This window comes from Puntigrus tetrazona, chromosome 16 (genome assembly GCF_018831695.1).
Source record: "Puntigrus tetrazona isolate hp1 chromosome 16, ASM1883169v1, whole genome shotgun sequence".
Classification (NCBI taxonomy): Eukaryota; Metazoa; Chordata; class Actinopteri; order Cypriniformes; family Cyprinidae; genus Puntigrus; species Puntigrus tetrazona.
Window position 1 is genome coordinate 27,669,170 of NC_056714.1, and position 6,329 is coordinate 27,675,498.

The following is a 6,329-nucleotide window of genomic DNA, read 5'->3' on the forward strand; positions in this document are numbered from 1 at the left end:
ACTTTTCCACCTCTAGATGATCCTCGGAGGACTAGATATCATGATGATAGCGCTGTCGGTCCTTCAGATCTGCGTGGCGTCGGTTTCTGTGTTTTGACCGGAAAGCTTTGTTCAAGAAGGAGGGCGAAGATGAAAAGGTACTGTATCATCAGCACTATTGTAAAAAAATCGGTCTTTCAAATCCACCGTGATCATCATCGCACTGAACTGCTCTCTGTTTGTGGTTTTGCAGTCTGTGACTGAACTTTGCAAGCCGCTGCTGGAAGAAGACACTGCGGTGCTGCATGACACAGATAAAGATAAACACACAGATTTACAAAGATATTTTTTTACTTGCAATGGAATGCCATTGCCCATCATTTAAATAGTGAAATAATGTCACTACAGTAAAATAGTCATGTGCAAGGTACATCTTCAGTCTTGCCTTTTCCTTAAAAACACTGGAAAAAGGGAACTTTTAGACTAGACTTTTTTTAAATAAATGACTTCCAGCATCCTCCACCGAAGTCCGTTCTTGATGCGTCGCTTCTTTCGGTTAGCTGGATTTATCGATGATTTCACCTGATCTTGTATTGTTTGGTTCTTCTAAGTAGGCTTATTTTACGTGAAGCGGGATTAATCACACCTTTTTAAGCAAAAATAATGCTTCAAATGTGTCCCAGCCACCGCTACTTTAGAGTATCCTACTGATCCAGGGACAGTAATTAAAAATGAAAAGTATTGAAAATTAATATAATAATGCTGTGCAATCTAATAGCGACTATAGGCGCGGCGGGTTTATTCATGATAAAACAATGACTTTATAACTGCATTGAGTCTTACGCACATGCTATAGTTAATCTGAGCCGTGCATTACTTTGTGGTGACAGATATTACGGGCGCGGAGATAAAGATAACACGATCTTTACCCTTAAGAAACTTTGATTAATGCTGCTGCGTAACAAATCTGTTTCATACAGAAAATTAAATGCATTGCTTATTACAGCATTAAAGCATGCTCGAATACCAGAAATTGTGAATATAAATAAATGGGAATCATTAAAAACATTTAAATTAAATAAAAGCAGGTACAGTTACTTTATCTACGGTTAATGTGAATTTAAGCCATTTTGAGAGGATCGTCTTCTTCTGCAAGTGCTCATGAATTCTCAATGCAGCATGAATGACAAACAATGGTGACATTTTCCACAATCACGACAATCAAAATCTCGCCCTGAACTCAATAGCGGAGAGGCAGCAAAAATGGTGGATAAACAAAGCAGTTTCATAGAACTGCCATCAGCTTCACAGTTCTCTATTATACCATTTATGTACATTTGTTTCCTTATAAGCGTCTAGAAAGTTTTTTTGTCAGGTTTTTTTTTATATGACAGACATGATCGTGGTTTCGTAGTATCTTCCCTTTTTGAAGGGAACGTGCAGTAATCCTAGGCAACTTAATCCAGATATTTTAATTCAATACGCTAATTTGTTTGAAGAACCAAATTAATCCAGTTATCAGGATTAGAAGATCTGGCGTCTTTCAAATCATCTCAGATGTATTTAGCAGGATACAAAGAAACGGACCCCGTTTTCATGATGCTTTCTTTTAATTTTCTTTTAAAAGATTTTAAAAGACTATTGCTGTTATGAATTCCTGCACCATACGCCGTTTCCATGTAGTTTATCTTTTTTTTTTTAAATCATGGAATAGCCCTACAGACATACATTTCACAGCTGAGATTGATTCATTTAACAAACCTTCAAAAAATACTGAACGTGTGTAAACTTTTCCAAATGTACTACAAAATGCCTTTCTCTTTATTTGTATGAGAGTCGGTTTGTGATTGATTCGCTGCTTTTCGATGTTACCGTCGATTACCTTTTCTATGGAACCCTATGGAAAATTAAAGATTTATTTGATAAAATTATTTTCAGTATTATATTGACACATGACTTTAAAGAGAATTCAAGAGAAAAAGCCTTGCGGAGGGGGAAAAAATAAACACTTCTGCATTTAAGAGTAAGAAAAGAGCCGCTTGCTTTGAGATCCGCGCTTGTTGATTCAAAATGGTTGACAGATACATGCTAAGTGGTCACTGGACATGAATGACAATGCTTTTTAAATTACTTAAAGAATTTCTGAATTAGAAAATCTTTGGGGACCGTGAATGTCACATGTAGCAAACATTCACACAGGATATAACTTCAGGTAAAGACTCGAACACAGGTGGCCATGGGTGTTTATTGGACTCGAAATTAAAACAAAAAGACAACAGAAACTACACACAAGACTGGGACGCGAGCACATGCTGTTTCTTCAACGGTTTACCAATAACCCAAAGTCTTCCCCCCTGCATCTTCTCCCTTTCTAAACCCGATGTGGAGTTTTCCAGGCGTACGTGGGACTACATGAATCAATATTTGCTGTATCCACTGAAACCAGGCAGTTTTTATTAGTAAAGGGAAAGACTTTTTCATGCTTTATTTTTGTTGGACTTTTTGTGGTTATCATTGCGAGTGTTTGCGGCTATAGGCCATGAGTGCAAACTAGTTTGCTGTCAATGAGTAATAATTCCTCACTTACTCATTAAGAATTGAATTTCGTAGTTATGTTGTTAATGCACCCAATTATGATGTTCACAGGTTCATCACTGTTATGTTTTATTTGTTAAAATCACCCCCAAGCCATCCTGGGTTTAATGTCTTTCTCCTTTCAATCGAACACATTTTTTAATAATAATTTAACTAATACGGATACATCGTAAATGATTTAAGGCACCATTGGCGCTTTGTCATCATTGCTTGATTTTTTTTTTATCATTGCTTGCTATTGTACAAAGCACTATGTAAATAAAAGTGACCTGATTTGATTTGCTCATGCATTTATTTTTATACTTATGCCTCATTTTAAAGATGAAATTGTGAACAATAATATCTGTAAATGTTTAATGTTTCGCATAAACAAAGTTTAAGTGAATTCTGAAGGTTTGCTTTTGATATTGGTGGGGACCAAAGAGCCATGCTTTTCCGTAATATCATATATTTGTCCCAAATTATTACCAATGTTCATAGTGACTTTATTCTAGGCCGGAAGATTATGTATTAAATGTGTGTTTTCTAACATATTTAATTTCTGGGTGTTAACAATGCTACGATGTTTCAGATGAGTCAGAAATGACAAAAACACAAACAGGTTTAATTTTTGTTATCAGAAATTATTGCTAGGGACATTTTGGTAGTCGCTGAATATTGATAGGGCAACTCCATTTAATAAATAAACACATTAAGCGTATATAGTAGGCTAATATGTAAAAGAGGAAAAACTAAACAATTACAAAAGCCCACGCCATTATTTTCAAATAAAATCACAGCTGAAAATACAAAAATAGTTGCTAAAAACTGTGTTGATGTAAAAAATAAAATAACTCTATTCCAGACTATATGTGTTTCTCACAAAATAAGCATAGTAAGGGACTGTTAGGACCCCCGTGTTCACCAGAGGGCCCCCAAGAGAAGTCTACATTTTATTTTATCTATCTAATTATTTTTGTTCAAATTTGTAGCTGTCAAAAATGTGGAATGGAAACGCGTCCATGTTGCCTCTGTAATGTATTTCCAGCTCTTTGCAAATGCAGTTTTGTACTAATGTGTTGTTTCATTTCTCGCTAACCTCAGGCAATGAAGAAGATGGGAGTTCCTGGAAAAATGCTGTGTGTCTTGATGCTGCTGTGAGTATAAAATGCCGAATTGCACATGCATACGCTAAAGTTATCATTAAGAAAGAAGACTACAGCAAAGGGAGTGCTATTTATTTGTATTGAATGTCGATCAAGGGCTGAATAAAGAATTTAATATAAAGCTATTTTTGTAAGCGTTCACATCTGTGCCTTTATGCTTTCAGTCTCTTTGTTTCACATATCGAAAAAAATATAACAATAATAATTTGGAAAAATGTTCCTTTGGGCAGGGTGATGATAGCATGATGTCTTTATGCCCCTGTAGCTGAGGCTCACTCCATGTGCACACTTCATTTTTACAACTTTAATGCTGTAAAATGAATTAGGATTGCACGTAAAATTAATTCTGACTAATGTCAACATCTCCACATATGCGCATTTAATAGTAACCTGATTACGTTTAGATAAAGTTCCTTAGCATGTATTTATTTGACACATCCAAAGCAACATGCAGTGCATTGAGCAATACATTTTTGTTCAGAATCAGAATCAGAATTATCTTTATTGCCAGGTGTGTTTACACATGCATTACACAAAAGGATTTTTGAAGAGTGCAACAAAATGAGAGCGACAAGACCGGACACATATAATAAACGGAATAATATACAAATGGACAAAATAGCAAAAACACAATATATAATATAGACATTTATGTATTTACAGGCTGATCTGACGTTCTGATTCTGATTCCACAGACTGCACAACAGTATTCAGCAACAGGCCTTCAATGACAATCAAAATCTCCATCTCCCTGCAAATTATTCAGTAGGCTGGATGGAAAGTCTGGATGATAGCAAGTTAATTTCTGACATCACTATACCTGGTACTAATGACAGCTCGGCCCTTTTTGGAGGAATCATGGCAGAATGTCAGGCTTGGTCTCTGGAGAATCAGCTAAAGGCAGGGATACGCTACTTTGACTTCAGAGTATTTCCACTCGGGAAAGAATTGCTAATTATGCACGGACCTGTTTACCAATACGCAAATTTACGAAATGCAATTGAGATAATTAAGAATTTTTTATCCAAATATAACTCGGAAACAGTGTTGGTCAGAGTTAAACCTGTTCTTTTTTTTAAGGAAAAAGTTACACATTTAGTTAAAGAGATGGCTAAAAATTATCCCGAAAGCTGGACTGAAGAAGCAATACCAAGCATTGGTGAAGTGAGAGGAAAGATTGTGTTTGTCAAGAAAAATGCCGCCCAGCCGATGGACATAATGATGGACGTAACGATTATATAGTGACTGATGTTGAAAAAAAGGAAAAAAAAATTATTACGCATCTGAATGTCAGTAAAGATGAAGAGTATAGAGCTGGTTATGTTGTTTTGAACTATTCAAGTGGCACAGGCCTACCTAGATATAGGCTAGATAAGAACCCCAAAAGCTTGGCAAAGGATATCAACTTGTGGCTGTATAATCATCTCGATGAAGAATCCAAGAAAACCAATCCCAAGCCTTGTTTTGGGGTGATAGCCATGGACTTTCCAGGCCTGGATTTGATCAGAAAGGTCACTGAGTTCAATTTCTAATGTGATTATGAAGCGGATGTGCTGAGCTTCTGACTAATTCTGTTTCTTACATGCTTTTTAATTTAGTTGTTTGAAAATCGAGCAGCCGCAATGAACATGACCAGAGCTTTTAGAGATGTTCTCTCCCGCGTGCTAAATATAAAAACATGAAAATAAAAAGCTATTCTTTTTGCTTGCAATGGAATTACATTTTGTCATTCTCATTCATAAATTATATCTCAAATACCATAATGATCAAGCTACATTTTTAATTATTGCCTTTTCCTTTAAATAAATGACTTTACATGCAGACTTTCTACCCTCCACTGTCTGCATCTTTATACACACTGTATATAGTCTTGCCTCAACACTATATAACATGTATACAAAAAAATAAGGCTATAACTTATATCTGAAATGTTTGCATGATTTTACTACCAGGTGGCTTGTAAGACCATATATATGATTATATATATGACCTATATATAATATAGGCTTATATCACATACAAGTCAGGTGCTGTAGAAAAATCCTTGTGGAACTGTTCCTGAGGGGGAAAAACACTGAGGTAGGAAAAACCCACTTGTGCATATTATATATAAGAAGATGGAGTTCCGTCTTGTGTCTTGAATGCTGCTGTAAGAATAACATACCAAATTATTGTATATTTATATGCTAAATGGGGTAGATGCAAACTCTGGACAACGAAAAGTAATTTTTAACATCACTGTTCACTGATGAGAGCTTGGCCCTTAATGGAGGATTCACAGCAAAACATCAGGCTTGGATTCTAGAGGATCAGCTAAAGGCTGAGATACGCTACTGTCTGGGAAAAATACAAAAATTAAGCATGGATTATACCAAATTACAACTTTCCCTAAAGCTCTCAAGAAAATTAAGTAATTTTTATCTATGTATAAATCGGAGACAGTGTTTATCAGAGTAAAGCTTGCTCATTTTTGAACATAATGTCTATATAGTGAAAAAAATAACGCTTATTAAGCGTCTGAATGGCACTAGAGATGAACAGTATAGAGTTGGTTATGCTGTTTTGAACTATTCAAGTGGCACAGGCCTACCTAAATACAGGCTAAAAATA

General features: G+C 35.6%; 1 pseudogene; it reads left to right on the forward strand.

Moving 5' to 3' along the window:
- Positions 1–3,336: 3,336 nt before the first annotated feature.
- On the forward strand, positions 3,337–5,267 carry LOC122360228 (annotated as a pseudogene).
- Positions 5,268–6,329: the final 1,062 nt, after the last annotated feature.